The sequence below is a fragment of the Telopea speciosissima genome, chromosome 11, assembly GCF_018873765.1.
Source record: "Telopea speciosissima isolate NSW1024214 ecotype Mountain lineage chromosome 11, Tspe_v1, whole genome shotgun sequence".
In the NCBI taxonomy this organism is placed as follows: Eukaryota; Viridiplantae; Streptophyta; class Magnoliopsida; order Proteales; family Proteaceae; genus Telopea; species Telopea speciosissima.
Genome location: NC_057926.1, coordinates 32994126 through 33013345, shown reverse-complemented (window position 1 = coordinate 33013345; position 19220 = coordinate 32994126). Strand labels below are relative to the sequence as shown.

Below are 19220 nucleotides of genomic sequence, written 5' to 3'. Positions count from 1 at the left end.
TCTAGATACCTTTTCCCATCGACATTGTAGGTCACCGTTGAGTGATTTCTCTTTTACATTTACATGTATAGATCTCTAAATTCAAGGTATGACAAACATAGATGCCATTGGTTTATAGTGGATGCTGGAGCATTTTAAAGTGCAACTATTGTGAAGCAGTTTGAGATTTTACTATTATGAACACAACATTCTTATTAGCATTTTTATGAATTTTTTTTTCATGACCCTGAATTTACGATGTGTATTTTAAAAACCAGGGAACAAGTTTTAACTGAACCAAAGAAGCATATCAGCATGAGTGTGAACATTTAGAGCCCATGCAAGAAAATAGTTGACAAAGAAAACACTTACATATAAATGATATCTAAAGAAGCAGTTACCTAGCTGTAGTTGTACCAAGGGGAATTGCAAACTCATGATACTTATTCAACTGCTTCAGTATGATGCTCAGATGATTGTTTACTCCACAAATTATAACATGATCTGTTATACAAGGCATATACTGTAAGACTGATCAGGTATACAGAAATAGAAAAATACCTGTTATCGCACAACAGTCGCAGAGAGAAACGAACCAGAAAGGAAGAAGCACGAACAAACCGAGTTGTGTCGTATCTGAAAGATACTTTCCTTAAGGATTTAGATGCCCCCTCTTCTGCACCTTACCCTCCAAGATGAAACAACTCCTAGATACCAAACGGCTATACTAGCCCTCTGTTTATAGAAGATACAGTAAAGCTAAACTGTCTCTGGAATGAACAGTTGCAGAGACAGAAAAATGAATTTTGTTGTATATATCAAATGGCAGGCATGACATGGTGTATATATAATGCTGGAGTACCTTTTCATGAAGGGATACATCCATATGAATACAGGTGATATGCGTACAGGGGAGGTATGACCGTATGTATACCCTCCACGTACAGGGAGGGGGTGTATCTATTCATATACATGTACGAATAGACACGCATGGTTCAACTGTATAGACGAACCACGGGTGAACCAAAATGCAAAACTTCTACTTATTAAAAAATAAGGTTTTACTCACACCCACACCCACACCCCGACCTTGGCCCGGCTCGGCTCGGCTTGGTTCGGAGCGCGCGATTCAAAAGCACCCCAAGGACCCCCCACACACTAGAGAGTAGGGCTCACACCTCTCCAAAGGGCTCACACCTTAAGGAACCAAGCATATATATATACCCTTCAAGTTGTTCTCCCACAACCAATGTGGGACTATATTTGAGCTCAAAATTGCCTCGTGCACACGAGAGCACAACAAATTCAAACAAAATAGTGGAGGGAAATAAAAAAAGAGGGAATGTAGACACATTTTTTGAAACTTTGACTCACCTTGAAAAAGTACTTTTTTGAAATAACACATTGACTCAAAAAAGTGCTTTGGTAATAAAAATGCAACATGATCAGTCTCTAGAACTTGTATTTCAATACTTGTGAATTGCATCATTATCCCACCATTACTTTAGCAATTAAAAAGCAATATCTTCATGAACCCTCAACTTTGAGTAGATGATTAACAAAGGCATGCCCATGCTTCCCAAAAGCACTCCCCTAGATAAGACAGTGAAAATTGACACTAGGAATTGATTGAAAAGAAAAATCAAATGACAGTTCATTATAACATTCAAATCATTCAACAGATTCTTGAATTGGCAGCAAGAATGGGTAACTGAAGAATTTAAAATTGTCAAATCATCAATAGAAGTACTTATTAAGATAGAAGGTATGAAAATATAGAGGGAATAGAATAAGAATTGAATCTATCTTCAATAAGCAGAAATACTTGAAAGTGTCACCAACATGAAGAGTGAAAAATTGAAAATGAAAATATAGCTCTCCAGAGATGGGGATACTACACAGCAGCTAAACATAAAATAAAAATAAAAAAACATTTTTCAAAGCTCCAATTGTGAATTTTAAAGAAGAGGAAATGGAGATCACAAGGCTGCTAGGATAGCAGCATGGACTGCAACATGAAGCAAGTAAGTTTTTGGGTGTCCTACAGATGAGTGTTCCTTTCTTTCTTGTATCCTTTCTCTCTTCTTTTTCTTTTTTCCCCTCTAGGGTAAGAAAGGAAATTTGATTTATGTAATCAAAAGCTTACATTTACAAGAATATGTGTCTTCGTACTCTTTTGAGACATATATCACCAAATGTGACATCTACTTCCCTCTACCTAATTTTCTTGAGAAAAAAAAATCCTCTATCTTACGTGGGTCTTCAGTGCTCTTTTGAGATATATGTCTCTGAAAGCGTATGATCCCCCTTTCCTCAACCTAATTTTGCCAAAAGAAAAAAAGGAGGGGGGGGGGGGGGGAGAGGGCGTACCTTTACAGATTGTTATAGGCTATATTATGGCACATAAATATACAATATTTACCAACCTAAACCAATCAGATTACAATTCCAATTCCAGTAACAAACTGGCCAAATGTCCCAACATCGCATGTGTGGGAATCTATACCCAACAGGACCTAATGGAAGGTATAAAAGTTCGAAAACAAGAGCTACCATAGAAAGGAAATAAATTAAAAGCAATGGATTTTAAAATAGTTTAATGAAATTGTTTTTAGTAATGGTACCTCTCTAAGCTTGCAATGACCTCCTTGGGTAAGGTGAAAATCGATTTTACGGTATAAACACTTATGACCTCCCCCCCTATGCCCTACAGTAATGATTCCTTTGGCATTACGACCTTTAGCACAACGATGCTGCCCATAGATCAAATTATTTCATGGATTGGATTTCACTTAACTGTCGATGGCTCATCTTTATAATTGGGGTTAGCCTGCAAGATTTAAGACATGTGCTGAGAATTATAAAATTTTCTAGTGGGAAAGACTGGTAACAAATCAAATCAGGAAGACAGAAACACACCTTAACATTACCAAGATCTTTGAAATCGTATAAATACTTGATGATTGTAGCTCCTCGTAGAAATCCCTCAAGATGTCCACATTACGATTGGCACGATCATCACTTATGAATATATAATAATTAGGAAAATTACAATCTTATCACCTTCCCAAACCCTCAATTTCTGAACATGCGAGAATTCAAAGAAAGAAATAATCAATTGTAAAATAGCACGATTTATAATATCAACTTGACTGCAAATGATTTGGAAATTATTGCTGATACATCCAAGATTATACGAACCAATCAGAGGCTGCCACGTGTCCCGATCCACGAAGTAACCCATTCCAGAAGCAGGGGAGAACCAGCTCAGACGCAGGCTTCAAGGAAGATCACGGGCGCAGCCTCACCCACAGGCGCGGCCTCACCCGTAGGAGTGACCGTACCCACAGCGGCACAGCCGCGACCCCCAAGGGCACGGCCTCACCAGCAGGTGCGACCCCCTCGGGTGCGGCCTCTCCCACGGGCGCGGCCTCACTCATCGGACGCGACCTCTCTCCTCGGGTGTGGCCTCCTCACCACGGGCATGATCCACAGATGCGGCCTCATAGGCACAACCCCCAGACATGACCTACGCGGATGTCGAGACACCTAGCTTGTGATCCAGTCATCACTATAGACATACGCCACCTCCAGGACTCTAGGCCACCGCCTAGAAGTCACGTCGCCCAGACGGACTCAAACACCAAAGGAGCTATCACCGCACACGCGGATATCTATCTATTAAGAATCCCAACACCACTGGGACACTCCCTCCCGCAGGGAGACGGCCAACCAAGGAAGAGCCCTGCTATCCAGGGTCTCTATCCACTACATGGATTACTCGCCATCAAACTGGGACTCTCCACACCGCCATACTCTATTATAAAAGGAAAGGTACTCAACCCCATCAGGGAACATCTTAACTTATCTTGAATACTACTATTCATCTGTTTGCTCAGAGAGATCTAACTTAGGCATCGGAGAGTCCTAGGTCGAAACCACACCAGTTTTCCTTTGTCACCCAGGGTCTTTCATAGGTTATGACACCCGAAGGACCGCTGAGCGATTTCTTGACGCAGCAGATTGGCGCCGTCTGTGGGAACGACGCTAGCCAGTACCTTTACTAGCTTATTTGCATAACTGTTCAACCATGGCACCACGAGGCAAAAAGACCGCTCCCTCCACCAACAATGCCCTGAGGGAGGGGAATGGATCACCTCCTCCAGAGAGTTCACGTCGTAGAGCCAATGACCAGGACCATGTCTCTCTGGAGAGAGAGATCCCAGACGATGATCAAGTTGCGGTGGTTGAACCCAACAACGAAGTGGTGGTGGAGGTGGTACCTGACCTCAATGCCCCAGGAACTATGGGTCAGATCAATGACCTACAGCGATAGATCCTCAAGGATCAATGACTCTTTCGTGACTACCTGAGGCCTCGTGTAGCATCACACAGTCGTAGGACGGATCCTTGATGGGAATAGAGCTCCAAGAGGTCCCCTCCCAGGGGTGACAGATCAGAGAGGTACACCAGGCAGCGGGGAGAGCCTTCCCAACCTAGGGGGAGATCGGCAGATCCTCTAGTAAGGTCGAATCAGAGGAGAACACCTTCACACTGATCTGTAGTACCTAACCCTAAAGGGTCCATCCGGAGGTCAATGTTTGATGGTCGACTAGGAGGAAGTCATGTACCAGGGCAAAGTCGGACTTACCGTGAAGCAAGCCCCTCGCGGTCAAGACAAGATTCGTCACAACGTGACCCTTCACCCTCTCACCAACAGTAGAGACGTAAAGGGACTTCCAGGAGAGGATGCAAACGAGCTCGCAGCGAGCGATCAATCAGACGTGAAGGACAAACACCGGATGAAGAGCTAGACAAGAGGCTCCGAGAGTTGGATGAGAAGCTGGAAGGGTTAAAGAAGCAGACCAAGGGTGAGACACACTCAATCCCTGGACAACACCCCTTCTCAGAAGAGATCATGTCAGCCCCACTCCCGTCTAGGTTCAGGCTACCCACCTTTGAACTCTATAGTGGTACCACTGACCCTAATGACCGCATCAACTATTTCAACGGAATGATGACCCTCTATGGTGGATCGGATGTGGTATCTTGTCGAGCATTCCCTGCATCCCTCAAGGGTGCAGTGACCTCATGGTTTTCCAGGCTGTGACCACGGTCGATTGGGTCATTTGCAGAGCTATGCGAATAGTTCATGACCCGCTTCCAAAGCAACGTCAAGCAGAAGAAGACCATGGTCAATCTACTGAATGTGATACAAAACCCTGGGGAGTACCTCAGGGAGTATGTCAGCAGGTTCACCAAGGAGTCCTTAGAAGTCAAAGACCTAGACGACCAGACCCAGCATGCTGCCTTGGATGGGGGCATTCGAGACATGGAATTGATCAAGGACCTGGCACGTCATGAAATGAGGACTATGAAAGAGCTACTAGAGCGATGCAACGAGTTTGCTAACATGGTCGAGATAGTGCAAGCTCGACAGAAGGCGATCGAAGCCAAACCACAGGACAACAAGAGGTCAGCACCAGAGGATCGTAAAGATAATAAGAGGTCGAGGACCGAGTTTCGGTAGGAGAAGGTTGATCACTCGTCAGGAAGAAGTGACCGCTACCCAGAGAGGAGTGAGAGAGCAGGCAGTCCAGAGTTCACATCGCTGAACACCACCAGGTCCCAAATCCTTATGCAGATCCAGGACCGTGACCTAATTCGATGGCCACAACCCATGTTAGTAGGACCTGAGAAGTGCAACCTAAATAAGTACTGTCTTTTCCATAAGGACTATGAGCACGACAAAGAAGGCTGCTACTAACTGAAGAGGGAGATAGAAGGCCTTGTGAGAGCAGGGAGTTTGAACAAATACATGAAAGGGAGACGTGATGGCAGTTCAGGCCAGGGAGACAGAGGTCGTGATCGAGAAAGAGAAGAACCAAGAAGGGAAGAAAGGAGAGCAGACCGAGATAGAGAGAGAGACCGCACTGACGAAAGAAGAGATGCGCTGGAGCCCAGCGACACCAAGGGAGCCCCCATCCTCACCATACATGGAGGACCAGGGCAAAAATCAACCAGGAAGGTCAAAGCCCATGTCAGGTTCGTGGGAGTGGCAGAGAAGCCAAGTAAGATAGCAAAGACCGAGATGGTGATCTCCTTCTCGGATGAGGACTTGGAAGGTGTGAGCTTTCCACATGAGGATGCCCTGTAGGTATAGGTGGAGTTAGCCAACTGACCTGTGCACAGGGTGTTGATAGATACAGGGGTGTCCGTGGATGTGCTCTTACTGGAAGCCTACCTCAAGTTCGGATTTGGAGACGATCAACTTAAGCCAGAGCCCGCTTACCTCCATGGGTTCTCAGGTGCCACCGCCTCCATCAGGGGCACTATAGAGCTACCCGTCACCTTTGGAGAGCATCCTCGACAGGTAACCATCATGGTGAACTTTATGGTCGTCAGGTCTGTGGTGTCATTCAACAGCCTCTTAGGGCGACCGTCTCTGATAGCCCTTGGAGGTGTCGTATCACCACTCCACCTAAAGATGAAGTTCCCCACTGACAACGGAGTGGGTGAAGTCCGAGGCGATCAGAAGAAGGCCAGAGAATGCTACGCCACCTTCATGAAGAAGACCAATGGCAACACACGGAGGATGGCACTGTGCATGGAGAACCTGGTCAGTGACCAGAGAGATGAACTAACAGAGAGAAGAGGAAAGCCAGTGGAAGATCTCATCCCATGGCCGCTCAACAAGGACGACCCTTCCAAGGTTGTACGATTAGGCTCACTGTTGAGCGATGAATAGAAAGAAGAACTGGGACACCTCCTCCAAGCCAAAATGGATGTCTTCGCATGGTCGACCGATGACATGCCAGGCATACCCAGATCCATAGCAGAGCACAGGCTGTATGTAGACCTAACCAGGAAGCCCATCTAGCAGAAATGGTAGAACTTCGGCCTCACCCGACAAGAAGCTATCAAGGAAGAGGTCAAGAGGTTGAGCAGAGCAGGATTCATCAGAGAAGAGAAATTACCTACCTGGCTTGCGAACATGGTCATGGTGCTCAAACCCAATGGGAAGTGGAGAATGTGCGTCGACTATACTGACTTGAACAAGGCATATCCAAAGGACGAGTACCCACTGCCCAGGATTGATTTGCTGATCGATGCTACCGCCAGACATGAGATGCTGAGTTTCAGGGATGCCTACTCGGGTTACAACTAGATCCTCACGCATGAGGACGATGAATCTTACATCACGTTTCGAACAGACAAGAACTACTACTACCGTGTCATACCGTTCGGACTAAAGAATGCAGGGGCCACCTATCAGAGGATGGTCAATAAGATGTTCGAGGAACAGATTGGGCACAATATGAAGGTGTACGTGGATGACATGCTTGTGAAAAGCGTCCAAGCCCATCAACACCTGGCCGACCTGGAAGAACTGTTCACCGTGCTGAGAAGGAACCAGATGAAACTAAACCCTGTAAAGTGTGCCTTCGAAGTTACATTAGGGAAATTCCTGGGGTTCATGGTCTCAGTACGGGGAATAGAAGTCAACCCATCCAAGATTAAGGCCATCCAAGAGATGGCACCACCTCGGACAGTCAGAGAAGTACAGAGGTTGAATGGAAGGATTATTGCCCTTTCCAGTTCGTGTCACGGTCAGGAGACAAGTGCCTGCCGTTCTTCAGGACGTTGAAGAACCTCCAAAATCCTAAAGATTTTGCATGGATGGAGGTGTGCCAGAAGGCATTTGATGAGTTGAAGGAATACCTCAGGAGTCCACCATTGCTAGGGCGACCAGAACCCAATGAAGAACTGCAGATCTACTTGACAGCGACCCCCATCGCGGTCAGCGCAGTGCTAGTAAAGGAAGAGGGTAAGATACATAGGCCCATCTACTATGTCAGCCATGTGTTGATTGATGCAGAAATCAAGTACACCCGGATCGAGAAAGTAGTTTATGCATTGGTGATCACGGCTAGGAAGCTACGACCATATATACTTCCAAGCCCATACCATCATAGTCCTCACTGACCTTCCGCTGAAGAAGGTACTCCACAAGCCAGATGTCTCCGGAAGATTGATAGCCTGAGTAGTAGAGTTGAGTGAGCATGACATCAGGTTCCAACCCAAGACTGCCATCAAAGGCCAAGCCTTGTTCGTCATTGAATGCACCTTACCAGAGACAGAGCCAGAAGCAGAGAAACCAAAAGAGCGTAATCCAGGATCGTTAGAGATGTTCGTGGATGGTTCGAGTAACACCACAGGAAGCGAGGCTGGCTTCATACTCACCAGCCCCTAAAGATTTCGAATCCAGTACACTCTCCGCTTCACCTTCCCAGCATCTAACAACGAAGCAGAGTACGAAGCACTACTAGCTAGACTCCGGGTGGCTAAAGCCATTTAAGTCACACACCTATCCATCCGGAGTGACTCCCAGCTAGTGGTAAATCAGGTGAATGGAGAGTATGAGGCGAAGGTTGAGCGAATGGCGTCATATGTAGCACGTGCTCATGAATTGATCGAGGGTTTCGTGAAGTTTGAGATGGTTCGAGTTCTCAGGATCGAGAACACCACCGCCGACGCCCTATCTAGGCTAGTCAACAATGAGCTGCACAACCTGGACAGTGCCATCTACGTCGAAATACTACATGAGCCAACATACCAGAAAAAGCAGGTCAATGTGATTGAAGAGGGGCCTAGTTGGATGGATCCCATACTAAACTACCTACAGAATGATGTCTTACCAGAAGACAAGGTCGAAGCAAGGAAGATGAGGATGAGAGCTACAAAGTACACTGCCCTGGACGGAGTACTATACAAGAGGGCGACAACAACACCACTACTTCGGTGCCTAGGACCCAAGGGAGCCGGTATGCCCTGGCAGAGGTACATGAAGGGATCTGTGGAAGCCATATGGGAGGAAGAGCCCTAGCCTATAAAATCCTCCGTCAGGGGCTCTACTGGCCAAGAATGTAAGAGGAAGCAATACGGTACGTCAAGGCCTGCGAGCAATGTCAGTTGTTCGCCCCAGTACCCCATCTACCCGCCACCAAGCTGACATCTATCCTTAACCCCATTTCCTTTGCTATGTGGGGGGTGGGCATCTTGGGAAACTTCACAGCAGCATCTGGCAACTGCAAGTACTTGGTGGTCGCCATAGACTACTTCACCAAGTGGGTAGAAGCCAAGCCATTGGCCAAGATCACAGAGAATGAAATGGAGAAGTTCGTCCGTGATGACATCATATACAGGTTTGGGGTACCAAAGATAATCGTCTTGGACAATGGAAAGCAGTTCAACAACCCCAAGTTCAGAGCCTTTTGTCAGAGCTACAACATTGACTATCGATCGGTTTCGGTAGCATACCCACAGGCCAATGGTCAGGTGGAGGTGACAAACAGAACACTACTAGATGGAATAAAGAAAAGACTGAAAGGAGCCAAAGGGTAGTGAGTTGAGGAACTATTAAGTGTCCTGTGGGCATATCGCACCACAGTAAGGACACCCACAGGAGAAAGCCCATTCCGCCTAGCATATGGCACAGAGGCACTAGCACCAGTAGAGGTCATTGCCATGTCCCACAGAGTATTGCACTTCAATGAGAGAACCTACACCGATGGACTGCGAGCAAACCTGGACTTCCTAGATGAGGTGCGAGAGAAGGCACTATTGAAAAACGTGGCATACCAGTAGCGCACAACTAAGTACTACAATGCCAAGGTGTGAGAACGATTATTCCACCAGGGGGACCTATTCCTAAGGAGGGAAAGTGCATCGCAACCACAGAAGGAAGGGAAGCTATCAGCAAATTGGGAAGGACCTTACATAGTTTCCAAGCAGATACATATAGGGACATACCGCTTGAAAACTTTGGGAGGCAAGAAGGTAGACCGTACCTGGAACTCAGAACACCTGAAGAAGTACTTCCAGTAGAAGCAGCAGCGGCACCGACAGCACTAGCAGTAAAATAGTAGCAGTAGTGGTAGTGGTAACAGTAGTAGTAGCAGTACCAATAGATGGCATCACTGTTTCAAGGATCACTATTTCAATGATAATTTGAAAAATTTTAATTCAAAGTAAAGAGTTGGTTTCGAAAATACGCGTCTTCTTCTACTACTCAATCGAATCACTACCACCAAGGTCCGTTGGCCACCAAGGTCCGTTGACCACCAAGGTATTATGCCACAAAGGCCCATTGGCCACTAAGGTCCGTTGACCACCAAGGCGTTATGACACCAAGCCCGTTGACCACCAAGGCATTATGCCACCAAGGCCCGTTGGTCACCGAGGTCCATTGACCACGTTATGCCACTAAGGCCCGTTGGCCACTAAGGTCCGTTGACCACCAAGGCCTATTGGCCACCAAGGTCCATAGAAGATGTAACACCACTAAGGACTGCAGACCACTGGGGGTTGCAAAAGTAAGAGAATCATCAAAACAATGAAGATCACATACATGCAACACCCACATTGAAGGAGGTAAAAAGTTAAGTACATACAATCCAAAGAGAGTTCAATGTAATTCCAAATCAGAGTTCAAAATTTCACAAGTTCCAAAAGCACCACACAAGCAAAAGTCAAGAAACCTCCCCTGGGGGAGTCGTATCCTCCTTGAGAGGAGAAGCCATCTCAGCCTCGGGTGGGCGTGCCACACCCTCCTCAGCAGGAATTATGCCCTCGTTAGGTCAAATGACGCCCTCCTCAGGCACCACAGTGCTCCCTCCCGCGGGAACATCAGAAGACGCAGCAGCCACTGAGGTCAAAGCCGCAATACTCGCGAACTATGAGAAATCATACCTAGGGGTCTTCTCCAGAACGTATGCGGCCAAATCATGGATCCCCGCATCGTATATCCCCTGGTTCTCTCTATAGAACTAATCTGTAACCCCTGAAGCTTTCTAAAACTCCTCCACAGCACGCTTGCCGGCCTCAGACAACTCCACCTCACGACTCTGCCTCAGATCTTGAAGCTCTGCCTCCAAGACACGAATCTGAGCCAAACTCTCAGCCTCCACAATCCCACATCGAGAATACATGGCTTTAAGCTCCTCAACCAGCCTCCTCACCCAAACAGTGGCCTCCTCTCGGGCGACCCGATGCTCCTAGAGCTCCCTCTCCATGCCACGTACCTTACGAGTCTGCAAGATCTCTTGGAACGCTCTCTGCTCGAGACGAAGTACCACCTCAATAGTACGATGCTGAACCTGTGAACAACAAGAGCATTAGAAGCCAATCACGCAATAATACTGAAGACAAAAAAAAATGGAGAACTATGACTCATGAAAGCCAAGTCCTGATAAAGAGAGTGCACTAGAACTGAGTCACTCATCCCTTGAAAGGCCGCATGCTCAGCAAGAAGCCTCCCCAGATCCAACCACTCCCGAGGCACACCTGAGCATGTCAAGGCCGCACCCTCCTGAAGCTCCCAGGGGAGAACCAGAATGGACGAGGTTGGCATTACAGCAGTCGATGGAGGCGATAGATTTACAGACATGCCGAAGGAAGAGGCCACTCCCTACGCGACAATAGGAGGGGGAAGGGAAGAGCTTGGAGCATCAACAGTCGGCCGTGGTTTCGGGAGGATAACCTGCGGACCACTCCTCATAGCACTAGGCGCACCAGGACCCCCTTTCCACTTAGCACCAGCGGCTGTAGTGGAGGAAGGTCTGGAGGTTGCAGAAGCCTTCCTACCAGAAGATGAACCACCCTGGGCGGCTCTCTTCTGCAGGTTGTCGCTAAAGACATTAATAATCGAAGATCCACTGCACAACAATGTCCAATGAAGACGTTAGATAAAGGCAACAACCAAGGCACTAAGAGAAGGAGACAAACATAAAAGATCAAATACAAAGGACAATAGTCTTACCGGGACTCAGCTTCCAAAGGAATAGGAAGGCCTCCGAGACCAGCTCCCTGACGTTGAATGGATCATGTCCCAGACATTGCTTAAGGGAGTTGCCCTCAGAATCACTCAACTCATGGCCGTGGTTGACCCTCTTGAGGTCGATAACCTCCTAGGTGGACCGCAGTGAGCATCGGGGGACCATAGCAAAAAAGAAGTGATCCCTCCAATACTTCACTGCACTAGTGATCCCCTCCAGGAGCTCCAAAGTGGCATAAGGTCCCTTGAGGATGCGACGAGCGAAGTGGTAACATCCACCGTCCCCCTTCTTCAACAGGTAAAAATACAAGAATAGGGGAACAGTGGCAGCACGCCCTATACGGGCAAAGTACACATAAATGCCTAGAATAACCCTCCAAGAATTGGGCAATACCTGCCCAGGGGTGAGGTGCTAGTGCTTTAACACTAACTTGACAAAATGGGGAATAGGAAAGCGAAGACCCTGGCGAAAGAAAGTGCGATAAAGACAGATCTCGTCCGCCCGATGAGAGAAGGCATAGTCATTGGATCCAGGAGTACACAACACAACGTCTGAAGGAACGTGGTACTCCTAGAGAAGGGAGACCAAATCTGAAGGGATCAGGAGACTGGTAACATGACCCGACCTACTAGCGGGGCCAGCAGCAGTAGGCGCCACCCCAGAAGACCTAAGACCTCTACTAGGGCTGAGGGTGCTAGAAGGTCCCACTTCCCCATCACTAGCACTAGGGGAAGGCACTGAAGATGGGGTATCTACTAAAGAAGGTGACCCAGAGGAAGGCTCCCCCGAGGATCCAACCACGATCATAGCAGGGTCAGAGTCACTAGAAGATAACATGAACAACACTAGGGTAGATTACTTACTCAGAAAGTGATCCCCCCTGAAGACAAGAAGCTGACACTAGAAGGACGAAGACCAGCTGCAAAGGTTAACCAACAAATTCATGAGAGGTAATTCACGGAGGGCACATAAAAAATAAAAATAAAAAAAGAAGAGAGAGAATTTTGCACCTCAAAAGGATGGACGGACGAGACCTCAAGCGGGCGTAGCTTCAAACAGGCGCGGCCTTGAACGGGTGCGGCCTCCAATGAGGACACATGCTCGACCTCTAGCGCAACCCCAGGTGCGGCCACTTGCCTCACAGGGGCGACCTCTCGAACGGGCATTGATGGGCGTAGCCTCCTGTGTAGGCACGGGCGCGACCGCGGGCATGACCCAAACCCGAACCAGGTTGGGTAAGATCAGACTTGGACAGGGCGAAACCTTGAACGAATGAGCACAATCCCACGATGGGTGTGACCACAAGCAAGGCACCAAGCAAGCACTATGCATGCACTAGGGCCAAGGACCAAAGGAGAAAAAGCCAACAAAAAGGTCACACTAATCTATATTGCTTAAAGACAAACACATGATGGGCACCAAAAGGACAAAGGACAAACAAGTGCAAGGAAGAGACAAGACTTCAAAAAAGTGAGAGACAAAAAGTAAGAGAGAGATTATGAGAAAAAGTAAGAAGTGAAAAGTGAAAAAGAAGAGAGAAGGAAGGAGATATATATGTCTACACACAAAAAAGAAGAAGAAAAGAGTGTAGGAGAGGTTCGAACCTACAACCTCTCCCACCTTACTAGAAGATTTACATGTAAGCCCCTCAAGAGAAGCTCGTTCACAACGGACCCTTCACTACATAAAAGCATTACTCTCTTGGACATTCTGTTCCAAGAGAGTGGGGGCAAATGATACATCCAAGATTATACAAACCAATCAGAGGCTGCCACATGTCCCGGTCCACGAAGTAACCCGTTCCAGAAGCAGGGGAGAACCATCTCGGATGCAGGCCTCAAGGAAGATCACGGGCGCGGCCTCACCCATAGGCGCGGCCTCACTTGTAGGCGCGACCGCACCCACAGCCGCGACCCCCACGGGCGCGGCCTCACCCACAGGTGCGACCCCCTCGGGTGCAGCCTCACTCCTCAGGCATGGCCTCACTCTCCGGACGCGACCTCTCTCCTCGGGCACGGCCTCCTCACCATGGGCATGACCTCTCCACGGGTGCGGCCTCATAGGCGCGACCCCCAGACATGACCTACGCGGACGTCGAGACACCTAGCTTGTGATCCAGTCATAACTATAGAAATACGCCACCTCCAGGACTTTAGGCCACCGCCTAGAAGTCACGTCGCCTAGATGGACTCAAACACCGAAGGAGCTATCACCGCACACGCGGATATCTATTTATTAAGAATCCTAGCACCACTAGGACACTCCCTCCCGCAGGGAGACGACCAACCAAGGAAGAGCCCTGCTATCCAGGGTCTCTATCCACTACATGGATTACTCGCCATCAAATTGGGACTCTCCACGCCGCCATACTCTACTATAAAAGGAAAGGTAGTCAACCCCATCAGGGGACATCTTAACTTATCTTGATTACTACTATTCATCTGTTTGCTCAAAGAGATCTAACTTAGGCATCAGAGAGTCCTAGGCCAGAGCCACACCGGTTCTCCTTTGTCAACCAGGGTCTTTTGCAGGTTATGGCACTCGAAGGACCGTTGAGCGATTTCTTGACACAACAATTGCTTATACCCCTATGAAAAAAAAAGAAGAGGAAGGAGTAAAAGGAACAAGTACTTTGCTTTGAGCAAGAACTAACGATTAGTTAGAAGTCTTTAAGTACTTTGCTTTTAGCAAGAATTCATGTACTCGATTAAACAATAATCAATTAATACTAAGTTATACCTCTGAATTCTTGTCAAACTCTCTTTTGAAGATCCCAATCGTTCCAAGCCCATAAATATCATGGGTCATCAAGATGTCAATACTCAACGTTCACCCAAACATTCTCTCCAGGGTTCAATTAGGATCCCTCTGACGACCTTGGTAAGATCTTTTTAGTCGTCGTCATAGTGATTATCTCCTAAATTCCAACCAGAAACTGCAAGATATAAGTCAACAACCAAAAGCACAGTTATTTTGAATCATTGATCCGATAGTATAGCCTTCTATATTCTGCTTCTTGTGTCTCAAGTAGTTGGAAATAGTTATCTTCCATCTCTTCTTCTTTTGTCAAGCATTTGCAATTTTGTGGTAAATTCCTCAAAGTTTGGACAATCAGAAGTACCAGTATTTCTTCACAAAGTTTGATGGCCTTGTGCAAATCTTTAAGGTGATTACAGAATTTTATCCTAAGCTTCCACCATGCACCAGATCTCAGCTGCAGTGGCAGGGTTGGTGAGGAAAGGGCTGTTAAAATATGTAAGTATTTATTAATACTAACCTCTATGTTGTCAAAATACGTAACGTAGGATGCATATACGAATAAAGAAAGAAAAAAAAAAACCAGGAATTGGTGATAGAATCGGTTCCTGTCGATTCCATTTCCGATTCAAATTGAACTCGAATCAGTCCATAGAATCTTAGAATCGGTTTGGAATAGTAGCAATCAAGTGAATCTTGGAGTGCATATTCAGATATAGAAAGACAGAAATCGGAATTGGTTGGTACCGACCGATTCCCGATTCAATTCACCAATATTTGAAACCCTACTCCAAGGTCTCTTAGACAAAGAGGTTTCTATTGTGTAACTCCTTTTTTTTTTATTATGATGCTAGGGACTAGTACAAAGGAATTTTGAAATCTCCCTCACTCCAATCATCTGGAAGTTGAGAAAATTACAACTTCATTGATAATATCGTTAATCGTCCCCTACTCTGATATGGCCATATGCATGGCAATGTAGGCCACATCAGCTTACAGTTCACCCTTCAACTTGGATAAAGGGTTGAGAACTAACAATAGCTTCTTCCGATCTAGTAAATGATGATAATATGCCAACCACCCCTAAAGCAGTTCACCCCTCAACTTGACATTGGGAAATTGGGATGGGTTCTCTCATGTGATAGGTCGTACTCAATGCACAAGGTTCTCGTGTTTAGCAGGTTCTAAGGAGGTCAAATGTATGCAACCTTACCCCTGTTTTCGGAGAGGTTGTTTCCAGGATTTGAACCCGTAACCAAACATTCAGCAAATGAGCACTTGACCAACGCACCAAACACGTCCTTCAATATATTAAAGCCCACAAATCAATGCCTTAGATCGAAGTAAAAATATTTCACAGAAAGGGATATGTTGTACTCACATCAGGCTCTAAAACACCTTCAAACAAAGGAGAAAGAGGAAGACATTTAGATTTCAGAATTATTTTTACCAAAAAAAAAAAAAAAGGATTTCAGAATTCTTTCCCTAGCTAATCTTTTTCTTGCAAAGACAAATTCCAATATCTTTGAATCCGGGTATGGATTTACATAAATAAAAGTATGGGTCAAAGCCAAACAAAATGCAAGACTTGTTGCAATATTCGTCGGAAGTGCATGTTCCCACCGATACAATTTCATCCTCTATGGTCTCAAGTCCTGCATTGATGAAGCAAAAATGGTTCATATTAATTATTCTTATTATAAAAGATCTAAGAAAGCTTTAATGGCCATGATCACATAACAAATAACAAATAAAGCTTTGAAAATTTTAAATTTGTTTTTGAAAATGTTTAAAACAAGTTAATGACTCAAAATACAACGAAAATTTCTAAAACAAGTGTGATATTGATTGAATTTGGATTCTAAATTTGACATGGATGAATAATTATGCACTTGGGCAAGGCGTTTGGGCAGGGGGAAGGTGGACATTATGCACTACACCGTGTCTGGGCAACATGGTCCTGCCGGGCAGCTTGGCAGTAGAGGATCCAAATTGTAATGTTTGGATCACCAAATCTCTGTGGTAGGACCCCTCAATAGTGGCACGGTTTCAAGAATCGGGAATTGGATAAGTGAATTGGCTGATTCAGATAGGAATCGGATGTGAGCGATCCAAATTCTGGTCGATCTGATACGGCTGTTTCATGTTAAGAAAAGCTACAATCGCCAAGTTTTCAGATCTAAAAACTGATTCTAGGGTCTTTCGGATTGATTTGATTCTCGATTATAGCCAATCTGATACGGCCGATTCATGCTAAGAAACCCTAAAATCACTGAGTTTTTAGATCTAAGGGCTGATTCTATGTTGCTTGGGACCGATTTGAATCCCGATTCTATGTTTTAAAACGCTGACGGTGGCTGTTAGTGCTCGAACATATGGGACGTGAGACCATTTATAAGCACTCCCACGGAAAAAAAAAAAACAGATCAAAGAGGAAAGATAAAGAACACTGTGGTCGACGAGGATTGAGATCCTCTCCCGCGCGGGACGATGTCCAGCGCACATCGTCTGGCTGGGGAGGCCTCGATCCACACGCCATTGCACTGGGATGTATGCAGTGGTGTGGATTGAAGCCCCCTAGTCGCACAATGTGCGCTGGAGAGGATCTCGATCCGGTCGACGAGGGCCTAGCATCCAAAACATATAGGAGCACGTGAAATTACCATGAAATTAAAAATCCCATCCATGTTACCATTTTTTCTATAAATTTTATTTTTTTTTTGAAAAAAGGAAAAGAATTAATTATAATATAGAAAAGGGGGGGATTTACATCCTATGGTAAGTATGACCTCTAGCATCGTTATGGACGAAGTTCTGTTGGGTGAGAAGATGTTGCCTCATTTATGCCATCCATAACCGATTTTGAATCCGAATAAACGATCAGATTCCTGAACCCAAGTTGCAGAGCATTTTGAATAAACGATCAGATTTTTTTCTATAAATTTGAGTAGAAGAAAAGGTCAATCCTAGTTCGGCCAAGAAAAAGAAAATGATCAAATTGAGAGGAAAAAGGATGAGATACTTACCCATGATTGTGATGAAGAGAAGCAGAGAAACAAGGTAGAAAACAGCAAATGAAGTTTTGGATGATTTTGCCATTTCAATCTATCACAAATCCTGCTTTAGTTTTTGAGAGTTGGCAATACGTGTCTAACTCATGGAGGGGGGGGGGGGGGGGGGGTGGTTTTATGTACAGAATTTTTTCTTTTTTAGAAAGGTTATAATAAAAAAATTTAATTTTAGGGTTTTTCCAAAGAGGACAAAGCACAAAAACGGTCTAACTCATGGAATATGGAGATAAGAACCAATTAACTCTCTCTCTCTCTCTGTCTCTCCTTCAAATAATCTCTGTAGTTTGCTCTATGGTTTTAGTTAGTGTACGGTATCGGATCGGTATCAATCACCTGCAAAATTGATACGATATCGATACGGTATCGGCATTGATCTATTGTATCAAATAAATTTGCCTATGATTTCCCTTTAAAAAATAGAATTTATTACTATTTTACCCTTTGTTCGTACTGTGTCACCAATAATTTTTTTTTGTTTTTTTGTTAGGTCTGTGTCACCAATATGGTATCAATATTGTATCGGAATCGGTGATTAGCAAAACGGATGATACATAACAATACCTCAAACCATGGTTGTTGGTACCTAATTAGTAGAGTGCAGGAGTCGCAAAAAACACAGATTCTTTATGTTTTTACATTTAATGTGTTGGTTCAAAGTCTTGACGAGGGTGTCAATTTGGAACCGAAACCGAATACCAAAACTAAAATCGACCATATAAAACCGTACCAGTATAAATTCAATACGATTTCAGTATGGGGAAATATAATCTCTCGATACGGTATGCTATTGGTTTCTAAGACAAAACCATTGGTATGTACTGATATCGTATTGAATTCCCTATACCGTACTGAATTTGTACCTAACCGAAACTAAAGCTTACTGAATTTTATCTAGAATTCCTCTTTCCCTTTCTCCACATTCTATTAGAATTCTATAATTACATTTTTGGTACATTACTTTTGTTGAATATGAATTTTAATAATTTTTAATCTTTGGGCAGATTTTCTGCTCATATTTTTCATGAAATTTTGATTGTGACGTCGCCCGTATATGTACCGAATAAAGAACTGTTTTTAATGTCGAATAAAAACAATTTTTAATACCGAATACAACCTGTATCGAGTCAGTGTGGTATTAGTATTGAAAATACAATTTGTATTTGGTACAATATGGCTTCAATATCTGCTTTCTCTCTTCTGTGCCGTACTGAAACCGTATCGACTGACACCCTCAGACTCTTGTATGGCATTGTAAGTGGCTGTGACCTCATCATTAGAAAACTGAAAAGAGGAGGGTATTGTGGTTTTTTGTGTTGACCGCAAAGACATCTGATCAAAAGTTTTCATATTTGATACAACGGATTGAATCTCACACAGTATAGGGGTATTCAAATCAAACATCCCAAATAGGGTTTAGGGTTACCTCTTTAGTGCCACAAGCGAAGCACTTCCAATGATTCACTACATTTGAGCACCGAACTCATAGAAGTAGGAATCGATCTCCATGTAATGTTTGATGAAGAAAAATGCAACGGAATCCTCCCTTGAATGAAAACAGCCTCAACACTTAGAGAGA

At 45.1% G+C, this 19220-nt stretch overlaps 1 protein-coding gene across 3 annotated transcripts in view; it reads right to left on the bottom strand.

Moving 5' to 3' along the window:
• Positions 1 to 3781: 3781 nt before the first annotated feature.
• Positions 3782 to 19220, bottom strand: part of LOC122646450 (folylpolyglutamate synthase) — a 40198-nt gene continuing 24759 nt past the window's right edge. For 2 of the 3 annotated variants that reach the window (XM_043840007.1, XM_043840008.1), the window contains one exon: positions 3783 to 3794. The gene's annotated coding sequence lies outside the window, so the exon portion shown is untranslated. Of the gene's footprint in view, positions 3795 to 19220 lie in introns of all 3 variants that reach the window. The other variant, XM_043840009.1, reaches the window with a different exon arrangement.